This window comes from Capra hircus, chromosome 7 (assembly GCF_001704415.2).
Source record: "Capra hircus breed San Clemente chromosome 7, ASM170441v1, whole genome shotgun sequence".
NCBI lineage: Eukaryota > Metazoa > Chordata > Mammalia > Artiodactyla > Bovidae > Capra > Capra hircus.
The window spans coordinates 42,251,208-42,269,867 of NC_030814.1; the positions used below are offsets into that span (position 1 = coordinate 42,251,208).

An 18,660-nucleotide genomic window follows, 5' to 3' on the forward strand; every position below is an offset into this window, starting at 1 on the left:
ATTCCTTTCCCTCAGTCACATCCAAGTTTTGGAGACATGAGTTATTGCTGGAATGTGAGATATTACTTTATTTTCAATCCATCCTAGACTGCACTGAAATCCCCATTACCAAGTCTGAGTGGGGAAAGTGGAATCTCTTGAAGACAAATGTCTCAGTTCCCTTTGTGCCAAGCTTAGTCCAAGAATATTTGTTTACCCAGGTGAGATCTTCAAGGACTAGAGTCCAACTCCCCTGGTCCCCTAAGGCAGGCACTCCACTCTCCAAAAACAAACCATGTCTATTGTATCTAACACAGCAAAGGTCTCCACAACTTTGTGGATTATCTCCGTCTCCTGCCCATACTTGGGGCATCTCGTCTTTTTTTTTTTCCTCTTGCTTTAACCCTTCTATTGCATTGGCACTGCTCTATCTCTGCTTTTTCGCATGTGTGCCTGGTAAGTCACTTCAGTAGTGTCCAAATCTTTGTGACCCCATGGACTGTAGCCTGCCAGGCTCCTCTCTCCATGAGATTCTCCAGGCAAGAACACTGAAGCAGGTTGCCACGCCCTCTTCCAGGGGATCTTCCTGGCCCAAAGATCGAACCCTCATCTCTTATGTCTCCTGCATTGGCAGGCAGGTTCTTTACTACTAGTGCCACCTGAGAAGCTCTCTGCTCTTCTTACCACCCTACAAGTTTGCCAAGTACAAGATCCTGGAAAAGAGAAGTTAAGAGCATTCCACTTCTCTTAACTTTGCAATGCAAACTTCCCCAGAAGCATGGGAGCACAGAAGTCCCATTACCTGGTCTGGGTGTCATGGTGAGACAAACAGAAAGAACAAAACAAGAACTATATCTCAATAAACATCCTGCCATATGATGTGATCCTTTCACTTCCTTCTCAAAGAAGGGAACCAGCAAAACAGCCCTAATTAAGCCCTGCCCTATTCCACTTCCAGACAATTGATTTCAAGTCCAGGTGCTATGCTTTGAAAGGGTTGTGAGCCTGCTAAAGAAATGCTAAACAACATCTTAAGAGGTACTGGGAATGCTTAATTAGGGAACACAAGCTGAAAAGCTACGCTAGAGAAAAGGGGTGCGGAGGGGCTTTATAAGGAAGAGACAGCCCTGGTAGGTAGAAGACCAGAAAGTTGCTCTGTGGTCCATAACCTTAGGGAAACTTCTAGAGAGCAAGTGGAATGGTGTGGCTGCTATTGGTTTTACTAATAATGGTGATATTCAGAGCCTGAAGGACCATATGTCAGAATATTATAAAAGCAATATTTAAATATAATATTTTTTACTTCTCTGGTGGCTCAGTGGTAAAGAATTCATCTGCCAGTGCCCGACTCGGGTTCAATCACTGGGTCAGGAAGATCCCCAGAAGGAAATGGCAACCCACTCCAATATGTCTTGCCTGGAAAATCCCATGAACAGAGAAGCCTGGTGGGCTACAGTCCCTGGAGTTGCATAAGAGTTGAACATGACTTAGCAACTAAACAACAACAAAAATATAACTTAGGGTGCTTGATCTTTAAGGTTCAAGTTTAAGGAGACATTTTACCCCAGGATTCTGTGTTAACAATAATCAGCTGTGTTGATAGCCGCTGTGGCTTATGTTTATCCCTACGTGGCAAATACCAAAACAGCTAAATTATTTCATCTTCACAGATTCTGTGTGTGTACGTGTGTGTGTTATCCTTCTTTCTGGGAACGGACCAGGTAAATTGAGGAAAGCTCAGACTTTAAAAAATCTGTGTCTTTAAAGTTAGTAAGAGAACTCGCTGAAACTGAGTCCAAGAAACGCAGACCAACAGGCCCCAAGTAAACGCAGAGTCTTGTGACAGCGTGATGAGTGGACAGCGTGATGAGTGGGTGGTCTAACACAGCCAGGGAATTCAGAAAGGGCTAAAGAGGCTTTTCCCACAGGGGCCCTGTACAATCCAGGGATTAATAAAGGGGGGAGATGGGAGGGCATTTTTATCTGTGATCTAGAGACCTCTTAGTGGAGATTATTTTTCTCAGTGAGAGAACTATCGACCATCACTGCCTAGGCGAAGGCTGAGAAGACTGTCTAGTTCTGAAGTCTTCATGTTACTGATGAGGAATCTGTGATCAGAAAGGACAGAGGACTTGCTGACAGCAGACCAAGCTCTAGATTCAGCTTTCATGGCAGGTTTCCCCAGCTTTCTTCCCTGGATGCACGGTGAGCTGGGGATGCTATGCTTCTCTGCAGGAGTATCTTCCCAAAGTCAGGATTTGAGAAAATAGTAAGTTTTGAACATTTTGTAAGGTGAGGCTGAAAAAGGGAGGGCCTCCCCCTCTTTTCTGCTTCTTTGAATTCAATGCAGCCAGCATGTCCCATTCGTGCTGCTCACCCTTGGTGCTCCTCACAGTGTGTGTGCCTATGCATTGCCTGAGGATCTTGTTAAAATGCAGATTCTGTAGGTCAGGGGCTGGCCCGTAATTCTGCATTTGTGACATGCCCATAGGGGCATCTATAGCTTTTCCAGGTGGTGGGGGGCTGCCACTGGGCCCAGACTCAGCCCTCTGTCCCTCCCAGCCTCCTAATAACCTGCATCTGGTGGACTCACCTGAGGGGAAGGGTCAAGGGGGCACGGATCTCACGTGAACTCATTAGGGGAGGGTGAGGTGGGGCAGCTATTTTCAGCCAGTCCGCTTCTCTTTCTGCAGAGAGAGCTGCCCAGGTCAGAGTCTGGTAATAAATCTCCTGTTGGATGTTCAGAAGAGGCTCCAGGTAAGTTAATTTGGCAGCAGCTACTGTCGCCATTGGTTCCTACTGCATTTAATTCTCCAGTCTTTCAGATGTGTGACTTAACAATGTCTGTTGTGTGGAATTAAGGCAAATTCACAGATCGAGGCTTTGGGGGCATCCTTACTATGCTGTACAATCAAACTGAGTGTGTCAGACCTTCAGACTATTAATGCTTGCCTTTCCCCTCTCTGACCACCCTTCACCCCACCAAGAAAACCCATTTGAAGCCCGCAGAAGTTCGTTCTGAGAATTTCATTATCATTGTGCCATTCATAATTCACTGCTTAACCTCTGTGGATGGCAGCAAGTGCGGTTTTGAACAGTCCCACTGGAATAAAATCACAGGGTTAATAATCTCTGCTCTTTGTGAGTAATTGGAAAAATGGTATCCTGGAAACAAGCCATTAGCAGAAAACTATTTTTTAACCAATTTCCATAGAATATAAGGAGTCAAACAGTGACTAGAATAATTTCATTGTAAGTTTTGTTTCCCCTACGGGCACTGCATTTCTGAGACTGACCACTTAAAATTTAAAAACAGCATTCAACCAGAGCTGTTTGATAAAACTACAACCACCTACAGCCCCTTTCCTAGCTGGAAGAGTGCAACACACAACACTATGTATTTTTCTTTTTGTCGCACTGAGTGTAGTGGTGCTTCCATCCCAGCAGGCATAGATGAGCCTCATTGATCTTTCTTTTAAGTGTTGAATGGCACTGAACTGCATGGAGAGTCCGTAATTGAATAACCATTACAAATTGGGTGGGCTTTTTGGATGTTCCCCAGTATTTTGAGGAATCCTTAGGAATATGTGTGCTCAGTTGTGTCCGATTCTTTGTGGTCCCATGGACTATAGCCTGCCAGGCTCCTCTGTCCATGAAATTTTCCAGGCAAGAATACTGGAGCGTGTTGCCATTTCCTACTCCTGGGGATTTTCCTGACCCAGGGCTGGAACCCACATCTCTTGTGTCTCCCACATTAGCAGGTAGGTTCTTTTACCGCTGGGCTACCTGAATGGTGCTGAACTGTATGGAGTCCATAATTGAATAACTATCACAAATTGGTGGACTTTTTGGGTGGTTCCCAGTATCTTGAACTTGCAGTTTCAGGGAACAGAGTGGGAGACATGGAAGGAAGCTCATGGTTCCCTGAAGCTAGATGAAATAACAGTCTGGGTGAAAGCTGGTCAGACGTAAACTTTTCGGAGTCATCTAGAAGTTCTCACTGAGAGAAGACGTTTCTCCCAAAGCGGGAGCCGTGAAGACAGAGGGGAACTAAGAAGGCTGTTGTGGAGGCAGAGGGATGAACCACCAGGGTTGAGGTTCTGGGAGATGGGCTGAGCAGAGTACAGTGCTCTCTCGGGGCTGGGGGAGAGCTGCTGTGGCATCAGGGGCAGCATTCATGCGCTATTAAAGCCTTCACCTAGGGAGAGGGGCCCTAGGGTATCAGGTTAACCTAGCAAGTGGTTGGCACTGTCGCTGAGCAACCCAGGTAGAAGGCGAAAGTGTTTGCTAAGGGAGGGAGTCTGAGAACCATTTCCAATCCTGGCTTACTGAGCAGGGATGCTCCTAAGAGCCAGCTGTGGTTTTTGTTCTGTTTTTGCAGCAGGTTGCATACAGTTTAGTTGTGTGTATGAATCTGCTGTTTCAATACCTCATGTATAGTTAAAGTGGTCTGAAGTCTGGTGGGAACCTGGTGAATTTTAGCTGTTACTTGGGTCCTGAATTTCCAATAGCCAGTTACCTATGTTAGCCCTCGTGTTCTACTGTTGCGAGAAGCTGTGTCCAAATGTCATCCCTGATTGCATGTTCCAAGCAGAGCATCTTACGCCTGACCTCTCCTTCTGGGGCTTCCTCATATCCATCATCTCACACCCCTGCTGGTTCATCTGCTTCAGGCCCTCATTACACACCGTCTATCAGTAGCCTCCTGACTGGCTTCTCTGCCTATGGTGTTATCCCCCTCCATTGGTTCATTAAAGACCAAAGCTTACAGAGAACTGTTTAAACTACCACTTCAATCAAGGTCCTTACTTTCTTCAAAACCTTTGATGGCTCACTTTGCCCAGAGATACCATCACCATGCCTGACTGGACATTTAATGGCTTCTGTGGGCTATCTGTCCACCCCCACCTCCCTAAGCAGATATCTTAAAAAAAAAAAAAAAAAAACTTTTTGTATTGGGTTATAGCTGATTAACACAGTTGTGATAGTTTCAGGTGAACTACCTCTTATCATTTCCCCCAGTGCCTGTTACTTTACTTAACCCTAATGGTGAGAATAAAGTCTAAAATCCAGGTCCCTATCCCTGCCTTTCTGGTTTATCTCATTGCTCTTCATCCTACAGGACAATTTCAAAAACAAACTACACATCTTTAATAAATCAGAAATATGAGTATTGGCATTTTCTGGGTTAATTACCTTTCCTATGTCATTAAAATTTTCTTCTTCCCTCAGCCCACTCTCAAATCGCAAATACCTCATCTGGATTTTGTTCATAAAAAAACCTTCCAAATATTCCCTTCTGCTCTCTTAGCACTTGCCAAGATGACTAAGAAAATGTTACTAGAACAACATTCTGAACCTCACTGATCACTGAATAAGATTCCAGGTGGAGGAAACTTGAGACGATTAAGCTTAAAGGGACCTGACCACCTTCAAAGTTCCTTTTCAGATCAGATATGTAAGCTGAAGAATTGATGCTTTTGAACTGTGGTGTTGGAGAAAACTCTTGAGAGTCCCTTGGACTGCAAGAAGATCCAACCAGTCCATCCTAAAGGAGATCAGTCCTGAGTGTTCTTTGGAAGGACTGATACAGAAGCTGAAACTCCAATACTTTGGCCACCTGATGCGAAGAGCTGACTCACGGGAAAAGACCCCGATGCTGGGAAAGATTGAAGGTGGGAGGAGAAGGGGACTACAGAGGATGAGATGGTTGGATGGCATCACCAACTCAATGGAGATGAGTTTGGGTAAATTTTGGGATTTGGTGATGGACAGGGAGGCCTGGCATGCTGCAGTCCATGGGGTCGCAAACAGTCGGACACAACTGAGCGACTGAACTGAACTAAACTGATGTCAGATGTTTATATTTTATTGCAATGTAGCTCCCTTTTGGGGCTTTCCTGGTGGCTCAATGGTAAAGAATCTACCTGCCAGTGCAGAAGACGCAGGTTCGATACCTGGATTGGGAAGGTCACTTGAAGGAGGACATGGCAACTCACTCCAGTACTCTTGCCTGGGAAATCTCATAGAGGTGCCTGGTGGGCTACATACAGTCCATGGGGGGGTCTCAAAAAGTTGGGCATGACTTAATGACTAAACAATAAGCTCCTTTTCTAAATAAGGAAAAGTCATCTTTAAGGCACAGTGCGTGGGAGCCATAGGAAATCCCGAATCCCTGTAGCTATCACATACTTCTATGGAAAAGAGAAAGAATTTTTGAGCTAACAGGTTAAAACAAGAACATAAAACAGGCTTGCATTCATGACTCTTCCACATTAAAACTAAATTGATGAAAAGAAAAACAAGCAGGTGCTCACATACATGACATCCATCCAAGAAACACCCTTTTTTTTCAGGGACTTTTAAAAAAATTTGTTGCACTTCTGTCAAAGCAAACCAGAGCAGACAGCAGTTAAAATGCTAGAATCATATTTACTGAGGAACTATTGCAGCAGGTAAACAGAGACATCAGTGTAGTTGTGTTCAATTCTAAATTGGGTTAGGGTTTAGAATTAAGGGGCTGAAAGGGAGTTAGGGGGTGGGAGGTTACTAACAGCCAACATGAGGGGCCAAGAGGGATTTCTGGCTAAACCCATTTAATAGGATTTTTGCTGAAGGCAGGCCAGAGTGATGCATTATCATGTGGTAGATGGAAGGGGATGAGGAGTTTGATCAGAAAACAGTTATCCTCAGAGGATGGGAGGTGGCTCTAAGAGAGTTAGCTAGAGTCTCGCTCTTGAGAACCAGGTGCACAGATGAGGCTGAGCTGAGAAGGGCTTAGAGGAGCTTGAGTGCCGTTAAGAGAGTCTCTGTCAGTTTCTTGACTTTTTGTCCGCAATGTTTGTGATGACTGTTTTTCCAAAATGGCTTCCTACTTTGCCCTGGGTAAGAATGTGAAGAATGGCCCTACTGGTATATGTATATATGTATGTGCATTCTAAGCCCCTTCAGTCGTGTCCGACTCCGTGTGATGCTATGCACTGTAGCTCGCCAGGCTCCTCTGTTCATGGGATTCTCCAGGCAAGAATACTAGAGTGGGTTGCCATGCCATCCTCCTGGGGATCTTCCTGACCCAGGGATCGAAGGTGTATCTCCTTTGACTCCAGCATTGCAGGCAGATTCTTGAACCCTGAGCCACTAGGGAAACCCCGTATATGTGTACACACACACATATTTTGGTGTCCTAAGGCCTTGCCCAGGCCTCGTAACACAATAATGTTGGTCTCAAGAGAATACAAAAAGGATTTTTTTTTTCTTGCTTGAGGATTTTGGTTATTTTCAATTGGAGGAATTTGAGATCTTCCTTTATTAGTCAGAGAATATTGAAGCCAAACTGAATTTGATTCACTTAAGCCTTCAAAACTCTTCTCTCCACCTTCTGGCAAACTTTTCAAAATAATATCATTTACTCCTTTACCAACTGCAGTTTGCAGCAAGACAACACCCCTCTCCCTATTTTCTGATGACTACCTCTTGAGGATGGAGGCCAGGCCTTGGGGAGGAGAAGAGTGAAATAGTGCTGTAGATTGAGAGGCGACTATGTTTAAGCAAACCAAATAGATGCCAATAGCATATTTACAAATATCTCATCATGAGCACACTTCATCCCCAGAGGGGAAATAATTGAGTTGAAGATCCACCTTATTGATTTTTGTCTGATGCAGTTATTTTGATTTGCATCCAAGTTGTTATTGTTTTTTTCACCACCAGAAAGTTTTACTTTGCCAATATACTTCACAAGAAAGTACTGAAATCGAGTTTGGGGTGTGGAAAAAGGAGTAATGCATTTTTTTTTATGGTATAACTTTACTGTAGAACAGTAGATGTATAACTCAATCACTTCCAGGCATTTCTCTTTGGAGGGTGGGTTGGGGGGGGGCAGTTATGTTTTCCCATGGGGATAACTGGTATTTATATGCAAAGTAATTTTAAATAGTTATGACTAGCTTTAAGGCATGCCAGATAACTGCATTTTTTCTAGGATCTCTCTATTTTTTTTCCTTTCTGTCCTGAATTTATTTTTTTTTTAACTCTAACAGTAAATTTTTCTATGCCTTTTCCTTGTTTGCCTCAAATATTTGTTGAAGAATAGATTTGGATAAACACATGGGCAGCTCTCAGCTTTACAAAAGGAGAGGAGATGGAAAGGATATCCTTGTGCTTGGTAGCCTTTCTCCAGGACTGCAGCTAGTTTCTCTGGTTCTTCTGGAAGATGACTGTCAAAAATAGAAAAGGAGAGACTTCCCTCGTGGTCCCATGACTAGGATGCTGTGCTTCCACCACAGAGGGCATGGGTTCAATCCTAGGTTGGGGAACTAAGATCCCACAAGCTGAGTGGCATGGCCCAAAAAAGGAAAAAAATAGAAAAGGGATTTTTCATAGCTCAAAATTGACCCTCCTTTGGTTTTGGAGGAGGAGAAGGACAAAATCTTAAAGTGTCATATGGTATTAAGAAACATTTTAAAAAATCGTACTCCTGGGCAGCAGAACCATAATTGATATTTTAGAGAAATTAAATGATTGTTTTCTAATGAACCCCTAATAATACTACTAAAAAAAATGAAAAAGAAAGACTCCTTGGCAGTCCAGTGGTTTGGACTCAGCACTTTTCATTGCCAAGGGCACGGGTTCAATCCCTGGTCAGGAAACAAAGATCCCACAAGCTATAGAGTCCACAAAAGAAAAAGAAAACTCTGCCATTACAAGCTTATTTGAGGGGTGTGTGTAATATATATATATATATTTTTTTTTCATTTTCCCTTGATGGTTATTAGCTATAATTGGCATTCCCCTTGCAGTCGTACGTACTACTGTAAGTGCTTTCAGCTAGAAAGTATCCATACTCAGGACCTTAGCTTTGTTCTTTTCACATTGTGTTAAAATTTTGAGTCAAGTTGGTTTGTGTGTGTGTGTGTGTGTGTGTGTAAAATTCTTGCGGAAGAATAAAATACTCTGGATGGTAAGAGAGTATTGCTATTAAAATGCAACTCCAGACCTGTTGTTCTACCAAAACTCTGAAAAAGTGACTGGGCATTGCTCCATCATTGATCATATGGGCTTGTTCACAGAACATCTCAGAGAGACCAAATGAATTAAAAGAGGCTCATGAATTGCTTTGAAAATACCACAAGAACACAGAGTCTTGAAGGCTCTGTCCTTTTTCACCTTTGTACAATATTGATGGATCAGGTGTGTTTGAGGGTGAGGAGGAGTCCAAGACACATGACATGAGGCAGGTTTTTCCTTCCTGTTGCCAGGGACTCTGTAGTATAAAGTGAAAGTGAAGTCACTCAGTCATGTCCGACTCTAGTGATCCCATGGACTGCAGCTTACCAGGCTCCTCCATCCATGGGATTTTCCAGGCAAGAGTACTGGAGTGGGTTGCCATTGCCTTCTCCAACATCCCCTCTGCTGCTGCTAAGTCGCTTCAGTCATGTCCGACTCTGTGTGACCCCAGAGACGACAGCCCACCAGGCTCCACCATCCCTGGGATTCTCCAGGCAAGAACACTGGAGTGGGCTGCCATTTCACTCTCCAGTGCATGAAAATGAAAAGTGAAAGTGAGGTCGTTCAGTCGTGTCCGACTCTTCATGACCCCACGGACTGTAGCCTACCAGGATTTTCCGTCCATAGTAGAAAAGTGAGATGCAAATCAGTTCAGTTCAGTCGCTCAGTCGAGTCCGACTCTTTGCGACCCCATGAATCGCAGCACGCCAGGCCTCCCTGTCCACCACCAACTCCCGGAGTTCACTCAGACTCACGTTCATCGAGTCTGTGATGCCATCCAGCCATCTCATCCTCTGTCATCCCCTTCTCCTCCTGCCCCCAATCCCTCCCAGCATCAGAGTCTTTTCCAATGAGGCAACTCTTCGCATGAGGTGGCCATACTGGAGCTTTAGCTTTAGCATCATTCCTTCCAAAGAAATCCCAGGGTTGATCTCCTTCAGAATGGACTGGTTGGATCTCCTTGCAGTCCAAGGGACTCTCAAGAGTCTTCTCCAACACCACAGTTCAAAAGCATCAATTCTTCGGCACTCAGCCTTCTTCACAGTCCAACTCTCACATCCATACATGACCACAGGAAAAACCATAGCCTTGACTAGATGGACCTTAGTTGGCAAAGTAATGTTTCTGCTTTTGAGTATACTATCTAGGTTGCTCATAACTTTTCTTCCAAGGAGTAAGCGTCTTTTAATTTCATGGCTGCAGTCACCATCTGCAGTGATTTTGGAACCCCCCCAAGAATAAAGTCTGACACTGCTTCCACTGTTTCCCCATCTATTTCCCATGAAGTGATGGGACCGGATGCCATGATCTTTGTTTTCTGAATGTTGAGCTTTAAGCCAACTTTTTCGCTCTCTTACTTTCATCAACCCACTCTTTAAGGAAGCATACTTCTTTTCCTTTCTATTTCCTCTTCTCGAATCTAGTAATGGTGTGGGATTTGAGGAGCTATAAACAGGCAAGGGATGAGAAGATTTCACTGTAATATATTATTATTGCTAGGGCCTCCCAGGTGGCCCTAAGAATCTGCCTGCAGTGCAGGAGACCTGGGTTTGATCCCTGGGTCATGAAGATCCCCTGGAGAAGGGAATGGTAACTCACTTCTGTACTCTTGCCTGGAGAATTCTATGGACAGAGGAGCCTGGTGGGCTACAGTCCCTGGGGTTGTGAAGAGTTGAACATGACTGAGCAATTAACACGCACACAGACACACAGAGACACACACACACACAGAGACACACACACACAGACACACACACACACACACACCCTCCCCTCTAGGTATTGTGGACCACTTGCAGGTTATACAGTAAGAGCAACTCATGGGAAGACATAAACTTTAACCAAACAGTGCTCCTAATGTCAGAAATGGTAGGATTTTATGGACAAAGTAGCTCTTCCTGAATTGCTGAATATCTTTAGTCTCTGCCTTCTGGGTGTGCTCCCACCAGCTCATCTCTCTGCTCTCTTGAGAGCACAGAGCAAGAACTAGAATCCTGCTTTCGGATTCTGATAGGTTACTCCTTGTCCACTAACCAGTACAAGTATGATGAGCTTATGGTAATGAAAACCTGATGAGGATGGAAAAACTTGCTGGACTATGTTGTAAGAATGTATTAAGTGCAATCAAAGTATAATTGGGGGTTAATGGTTGGTATTGGCATTAATAGTAATAACTTGGTTCTAAGTTGTCTAACAGCTTCAGCAAATTGAAACCTATTGCTATTAGAGATGGGTTAAGTAGTATAACAATAACTAGGATTGGATGGTCAAAACATGCGGCTTCAAAATCATTCCTTAGTCTTGTGTGACCTTGGAAATCCTGTCACTTTCCCATGTCTGGGCCTCAGTGAACCCATTTGTTAAATGGACTTGAAAAGTGCTTGTTCCAGTCCCCCTCAGGTTGTTGGAAAGGCACAGAGGTATTTTTTTGACTGTCACAATGGTAGGGGACTATATGGCTGGCATTTAGCTAAGTAGGCAGGCAAACATCTTGCGATGCAGGGGACTTGAGTGCACAGAGTCTCATTTAAAATGCTAACAGCACCCCAGCTGAGAAACACTGTAATGGTCTAATCTGTGTTGTATTCAGAATAGTTCATGAATAACAGCTCAAGAGAGATGGGGCTAAGGGTTGGAAATAAGAAACCATTGCCAGAGAACTTCTTGATCTGATTTGATTTTTTAAAATAAGTTACTTTTATAGGAAATAAGAAAACAACACTTTCAGCCAGCTTTAAAATTCCTCATGGGTTATACTGGCCTCTAAGTCATTTGTAAATCCCCTTTTTGTACTTCCTTGTTTTGTTTCTCAAGAAGCACTTGGAATGTTTCATGAGACACACATAACCACGATAAAAACAAAGTGCTCTCATTTCCCCTAGCTTGTCCCCGGCTGTGTGGAGACTGCCCCAGCCAGAGCAGAGTGAGGAGTCCAATGTCAATAGCAGACCTGCCTCTGCATGTGGCTAGGAGATTAAATTTTTCAGAACAAAATCAAATAATGTTCTGTGAAAACAGTCACCTTGGTTCCAAAATGATGGGCTAAAAATGCTCATTTTCCCAGGAACTGGACAAACCTAGGGTCAGGAATCAGAGAATGGAGAGCAATGTTCCAAAAGGCCCATTTCCTCATTTAAAGTAGGGCATTTTAGGGTATGAAGGACTTACTTGAAATCACATGGCAAGCTACTGTGCCAAGCCAGCCCCAGAATGAGCAGAAGATAGAGCATCTTTTGTACTATACCTTCTCTAGGTTTCTTCTTAGCAAAGTCTGATCATAGGTGAATCCCTAACAGCCAAGATCAAGGCGTAAGGGGCCTAGGTGCCCACCAACCGGCCAGCATCTAGTGTCCCAACAATCTGAAGTTCCCTGGTACAAGACTGGGGCTTGCAGAGACACCAGACAGCACTGCCTTGGTTATCTTTTGGCAGGAGTCCTTGCCTATTTCATGAAGATTGCTGTGGTAAGTGGCAGAAACACAATCAACTTAAATAATTCGGATTCATTGGCTTGTGTAGTTAGTAAGGATGAGAGGTATTGTGAGATGCAGGGCCCAGGGAAGCCCAGGGAGACCCACACCTCTCTCAATTTACTTCTCCACTGTCTCTCGCCTCACTGAAGGTGGGCTGTGTGTGTCTGCAATGAGCACACTGGTCAGGAATGTTGGCTGTCCTGGACTTAGAGCTTTCTAGTACCGTGGCAGCCAAGTCAAGAGACAACAATTCTTTTGAATTTCAGCAGATAAGCTTGAGGGAGAGATTCTGTTAGGGCTGTATTCTGACCTGAACCAACTGCCATAGCCTTGGCTCTAGAGCTCTCTCATTGGGCGAGAGGCTTAATTGGCACCTCAGAGCTTAGGGGCCAGGCGGGGCTATTTCATGGTTTCATCAGCATGGAGAAAAAAGTATTGGTTATCCAAGAGTGTGAATATTCACAGATTGATCAAAGCTAAAGGATTGAACATGGGATATACTTAGGACTAGAGTTTAAAAAGAGAGTAAGGTGTGAATAAAGGAAAGCTAGGTGGAGGGGGTAGGACTTGAGCTGAAATTTAAGGTTTGGGGGGAAATAGCTGAAGCTATGCAAGAGCAGATTTTGTCATTCAGTGAGGGGATGGATCTGATGCTACTGAATATTATCAAAGAAGACACTTCGTCTTATATAGCATGTATATTTCTAGGCTCCTGTGTTTCTCCTAAGCACACAGTAGATGCTCAGCCATTCTTGTGGTTGAATGCTGATTCAGGTCAGTTCAGTTGCTCAGTCTGTGTCCGACTCTTTGTGACCCCATGAACTGCAGCACGCCAGGCCTCCCTGTCCACCACCAACTCCCGGAGTTCACTCAGACTCACTTCCATCGAGTCAGTGATGACATCCACCCATCTCATCCTCAGTCATCCCCTTCTCCTCCTGCCCCCAATCTCTCCCAGCATCAGAGTCTTTTCCAATGAGTCAGCTCTTTGCATGAGGTGGCCAAAGTACTGGAGCTTCAGCTTTAGCATCATTCCTTCCAAAGAAATCCCAGGGTTGATCTCCTTCAGAATGGACTGGTTGGATCTCCTTGCAGTCCAAGGGACTCTCAAGAGTCTTCTCCAACACCACACTTCAAAAGCATCAATTCTTTGGCACTCAGCCTTCTTCACAGTCCAACTCTCACATCCATACATGACCACAGGAAAAACCATAGCCTTGACTAGATGGACCTTAGTTGGCAAAGTAATGTCTCTGCTTTTGAATATGCTATCTAGGTTGGTCATAACTTTCCTTCCAAGGAGTAAGCGTCTTTTAATTTCATGGCTGCAGTCACCATCTGCAGTGATTTTGGAGCCCCAAAAAATAAAGTCTGACACTGTTTCCACTGTTTCCCCATCTATTTCCCATGAAGTGATGGGACCGGATGCCATGATCTTCGTTTTCTGAATGTTGAGGTTTAAGCCAACTTTTTCGCTCTCCTCTTTCACTTTCATCAAGAGGCTTTTTAGTTCCTCTTCAGTTTCTGCCATAAGGGTGGTGGCATCTGCATATCTGAGGTTATTGAGATTTCTCCCGGCAATCTTGATTCCAGCTTGTGATTTTTCCAGTCCAGCGTTTCTCATGATGTACTCTGCATAAAAGCTAAATAAGCAGGGTGACAATATACAGCCTTGATGCACTCCTTTTCCTCTATATATTATTGTGGCTACTGCCACAGACTTCTATGCAGGCACTGATTAATTTTTCCTATAAATGGCCAAACATTTATAGGAAACATTTAGCAAACATTTATAGCAAACATTTTCAAATGAGTATCTGAGTATTTCTCAAATGAGTAAGTGAGCATTTCTGTGAACCCCTGGACTCTGCCATTATAGTGTAACACCAGCCATAGATAGCAGTAAACAAATAATCGCGTGGTGTTGTAATAAAACTTCATTCACAAAATCGGGTGGTGCACTGGACTTTGTCTGCCATTAGTTGATTCTGCTTCTTACTCGTCTCTCTGCTTCCCCTCTTACCAACTCCAAGCCACTCAGCTGCCAGCGAACTCTTTTCCAGGTAAGAATACTGGAGTGGGTTGCCATTTCCTTCTCCAGGGGATCTTCCCAACCCAGAGATGGAACCCAGGTCTCATGCATTGCAGGCAGACACTTTATCCTTTGAGCCACCAGGGAAGCTGAGAACATGTTACTCCCTTGAAACTTAGGTATGTAGCGGCTGCCATATTTGTTTTAGATAAAAGGCCAACTCTTTCCCATGTGTCTAAAGCCTGGCCTGGCCCCTGACTGTTGAACCTCATCTTAGGTTCTTTTCCTCCCCAATGATGTGTATCAGCCAATCTTGCCTTGCTCTGCCCTTAGGACTCACACAGCCCTGTCCTGCATCAGGTCGTCTATGTGTCCAGTGACCTCACCTGGATTGTTCTTTTTGCTTCAGCTAGATAGGACTTCCCCATAGAGGCCATTTGTGATCACCCTGTCTAAATTGGGTGAAGCCCCCTTGCCGTTATCTTCTATCTGAATGCTATTGGCTTTTTCTCAGAACACTTATCCCATGTGTAATTATTTACTCCTTAGTGTGTTTACTTCTTGTCCCTTCCTTCCATTAGATTGTGAGCCGAAGGAAGGTAGAGACTGTATCTCTTCCATTCACCTTTATGTCCTTAAGGCCTGGAAATGTACTAGGTATACAGTGGAACTCTCTAAAAGTCTTTGAATGATTGATTGATGAGAAGACAGGAGTTTTGTTCCTTATCTCAGTCTCACTCAACTTCTGATTAAAAATAGAGCAGTTTATATCACAAAAATCAGGCTGCCTAGAGCTTCTAGTTCTCATGCCAGCTGGTCTTCTCTCTCAGCAATTTGGGTTTATTTTCAAAATTATGATATTGCAAATGCAAAGAAAAAGCTAGAGCTGTGTGCCTACCACCCAGCTGCTACTATAACCATGTTTGTTTTAGATTTTTCTGTCTTATAAACATTTTAAGTTAATTTTTCAAACTTAGACATATATAACTCAAGTATAAAATTTTTTAGAGCAATTTTTTTTTTTCCTTGAACTTTGTATCCTGAAGTAGAAATTGTTTTTGAGCAAATCCTAGTAAAGACCAGGTCTTTTTTGGCACACAATTCTTAAGCCAGCACATATTCTCTTCATTCTAAGCATAGCCGTTTTCTATCTTCTGCCTGCTTTTCCATGAGAGTATGAAGCCTGATCATAACAAGGCACAGTTACCTCATTTGGGGGAGTGTTCTAGTTTTGTAAGGAAGAAGCTGGTTGCCAAAAACCTAAGGTAAGGAAACAGACTGAAATTGGGCATAAAATTTAACTGAGTCTTCTTACAGGCAAGGAAGAAAAAAAACAGGGCTGTCTTTCATGGTCTCATGAAAAGAAACAGCAGTTCTCCAGAAGTCAAACTGTTTTCCTTCTTTAGCATAAAAGAACAACCTTCATTTGTCCAGTTCTCATGTTTATTCAGCATTTTTGCCATATCCACTGACAGCCCCCTTGCTCCTTATCTCCCCTTCCCCCGTTTTCTTGTTTTGAGGCTGCCCTTCATGATGGTTGTCTGAATAAAGCCCTCAGAATGGCCCCTGCTCCTTTATTAGTCCTGGGGTGAGCAATGGAAAGAAGGTGATGTCTGCAGGAGGGTTACTGTGAAATGCCCCCAGTACCCGCAGGAGGTGATTTTCAGACATTAAATCCTGAAAACTCACAAAGCCTGGCTGAGCCACAAGAGGTCAATATTTAATATTTTCCTCATTTTAGCAAATGGCAGGGTGAACCGCAGAGCAGCTATGACTCTGACACTCAGGAGCTGCCATCAGAGATTTTGATAAGCTTCAACCTGTCAGTCTTAAGGTTGCTGCCTGTGGAGGCACCTTAGATAAACCCTCTCTTGTGTGCATGGAGAAAACTCTTTCACCACAGGAAAATCTGACAGACAGCCCCAGTATAACGCAGTGGAGAAGACTTGAGCTTAACTCCCACTGCAGCAAAGTACTAGCTGTGTGACCCTGAGCAAGTAACTTAACCTCTCTGTGCTTCATTCAATTTCCTCACCTGTATGTTAATACTATAATAGGAATGTTAATAGCATCATCTCTTTTGAGTTGCTATGAGAACTACTTGTGAAATGCTTAGCACAGTGGCTAGCATATTGTGGTCATGGTGGAGGTATAGTCGCTAAGTTGTATTCGACTCTTGTGAACCCACGGACTGTAGTCTGCCAGGCTCCTCTGTCCATGGGGATCCTCCAGGCAAGAATACTGGAGTGGGTTGCCATTTCCTTCTCCATAGCATATTGTACAGAGAAGGCAATGGCACCCCACTCCAGTACTTTTGCCTGGAAAATCTCATGGACGGAGGAGCCTGGTAGGCTGCAGTCCATGGGATCGCTAGAGTCGGACACGACTGAGCGACTTCACTTTCCCTTTTCACTTTCATGCATTGGAGAAGGAAATGGCAACCCACTCCAGTGTTCTTGCCTGGAGAATCCCAGGGATGGGGAAGCCTTGTAGACTGCGGTCTATGGGGTCACATAGAGTTGGACATGACTGAAGCGACTTAGCAGCAGCAGCATATTGTAGTCTTGATCGTTAGCTGTAACTTGACGCCTGTGGCTGCTCTGCCTGCTGTTCTCTCCTGCTGCTCCCTAGTTCTTTGCCTGGGATATTTGCACAGGACGCCTAGGATTTTTCAGAGCACCTTGTGAACACACTGGTTTTCCCCTGGGGTTTTTGGATTTCTTGGTTGGTTGAGGCTTGTCGTTCCACTATGAAGTTCCCGTTCACGCACTCCTTCTGTCATGCACAGCCTGGAGTGCATCCTTTCCTTCCAGAATGGGACGGGGGCAGACTAGCCGACTTTTCTGGCTTGTCCACTGTTGTTTAGTTCCTAAAAAGGAAGGTGCACTAGCTTCTTGTCTTCCAGAGGACACACCCTTTGCGTCTCCGAGGTTTGCTAGAAGGTGGGGATCCTCACCTGGCTCCCCTCAGCTTGCAGACCTAGTACCAGCAGAGAACTTCACTTCTTGAAATGTGATGCCAACACATCACTTATAGCATCAGATGCCAGAGATTTTCTCACAAGTGTCCTTGGAGGCTTTTAAAAAAAAAAGCTTGTTCACCACCTCACCTTCTTTTTTTTTTTTTTTTGCTCTTCAACTCTTTATGCAGGTCCCATACTCTTTGCTGCATATCCCCTGGCAAGTTGACAGCACCATCTAACTTCTTGCTTCTCTCTCCTGGCTTACTGTCTGTTTGTGACAGTCTGGCTTCAATCTCAGGCCACCCTGCAGGGGCCCATCCATCACGCCTGCACCGCAGGCTGGTGATTCTCCCCAGAACTGGGCTGTTCAGTTTCCATCTGACTGGCCAGGTTCATCTTTTCTCCTCAAAGATTTCTCCCGTCACACGGCTGCTCTTCTCTTAATCATCTAACCCTAAGTCACCGGGGTTGTTGACGCCCCTGATGTGCCCATTAATTAAGGAAGCCAGGATGTCCCAATATTTATGAAAGTTGTTTTGCACAGATAAGCACAATGGAGATGCCAGACTGAGATAATAAAAATATATATATATATAGACCTTTGACTTGGTTCCTGAAACAGAGTGCCTATATTCCTTGGAATTTCTTGTGTACAGTAGGGGAGGGGTGGATTTTGTTTTAATGAGGTGAGTCTTGGTGGGCTCCTGGGTGGGCTTCTGGTCACCAGAAAGACCAAGCCACTTTTAGCCCCACCCCTGATTCTCCAGAGAGGGAAGAGGGGTTGGAAATGGAGTAAATACTTGACCATGCTTGCGGGAGGAAGCCTCCACAAGAATCCCAGTAGATGGGATTTGGGGAGCCTCTGCGTTGGTGAACACATCTGCATGCCAAGAGGCCTGGTGGTATACCCCAGCTTCACAGGGACTGAAGCTCCTGTTCTTGGGACCCTTCTGGACCTTGCCCAGTGTATCTCCTCGTCTGGCTGTTCATCTATATCTTGATCCTATCTTTTATTATGTAATAACCTAGGGAACTTCGGTATTTCCATGACTTTTTTTAGCTTTTCTAGCAAATGATGAAAATTAAGGCAGGGAATCGTGGAAACCTCTGATTTGTAGCCAAGCTGGACAGAATTTTTGAGTAACTTAAGGACCTACTGCTTGAGATTGAGATCTGAAGTCGGGGGTAGTCTCCTGGGATTGAGCCCT

At 44.3% G+C, this 18,660-nt stretch overlaps 1 long non-coding RNA gene across 1 annotated transcript in view; it reads left to right on the top strand.

The window, feature by feature from the left end:
- LOC106502364 overlaps positions 2,676–18,660 on the top strand; it is a 201,264-nt gene continuing 185,279 nt past the window's right edge. The window contains exon 1 of the long non-coding RNA XR_001918287.1: positions 2,676–2,736. This is a non-coding gene — a long non-coding RNA (uncharacterized LOC106502364). The remainder of the gene's footprint in view (positions 2,737–18,660) is intronic.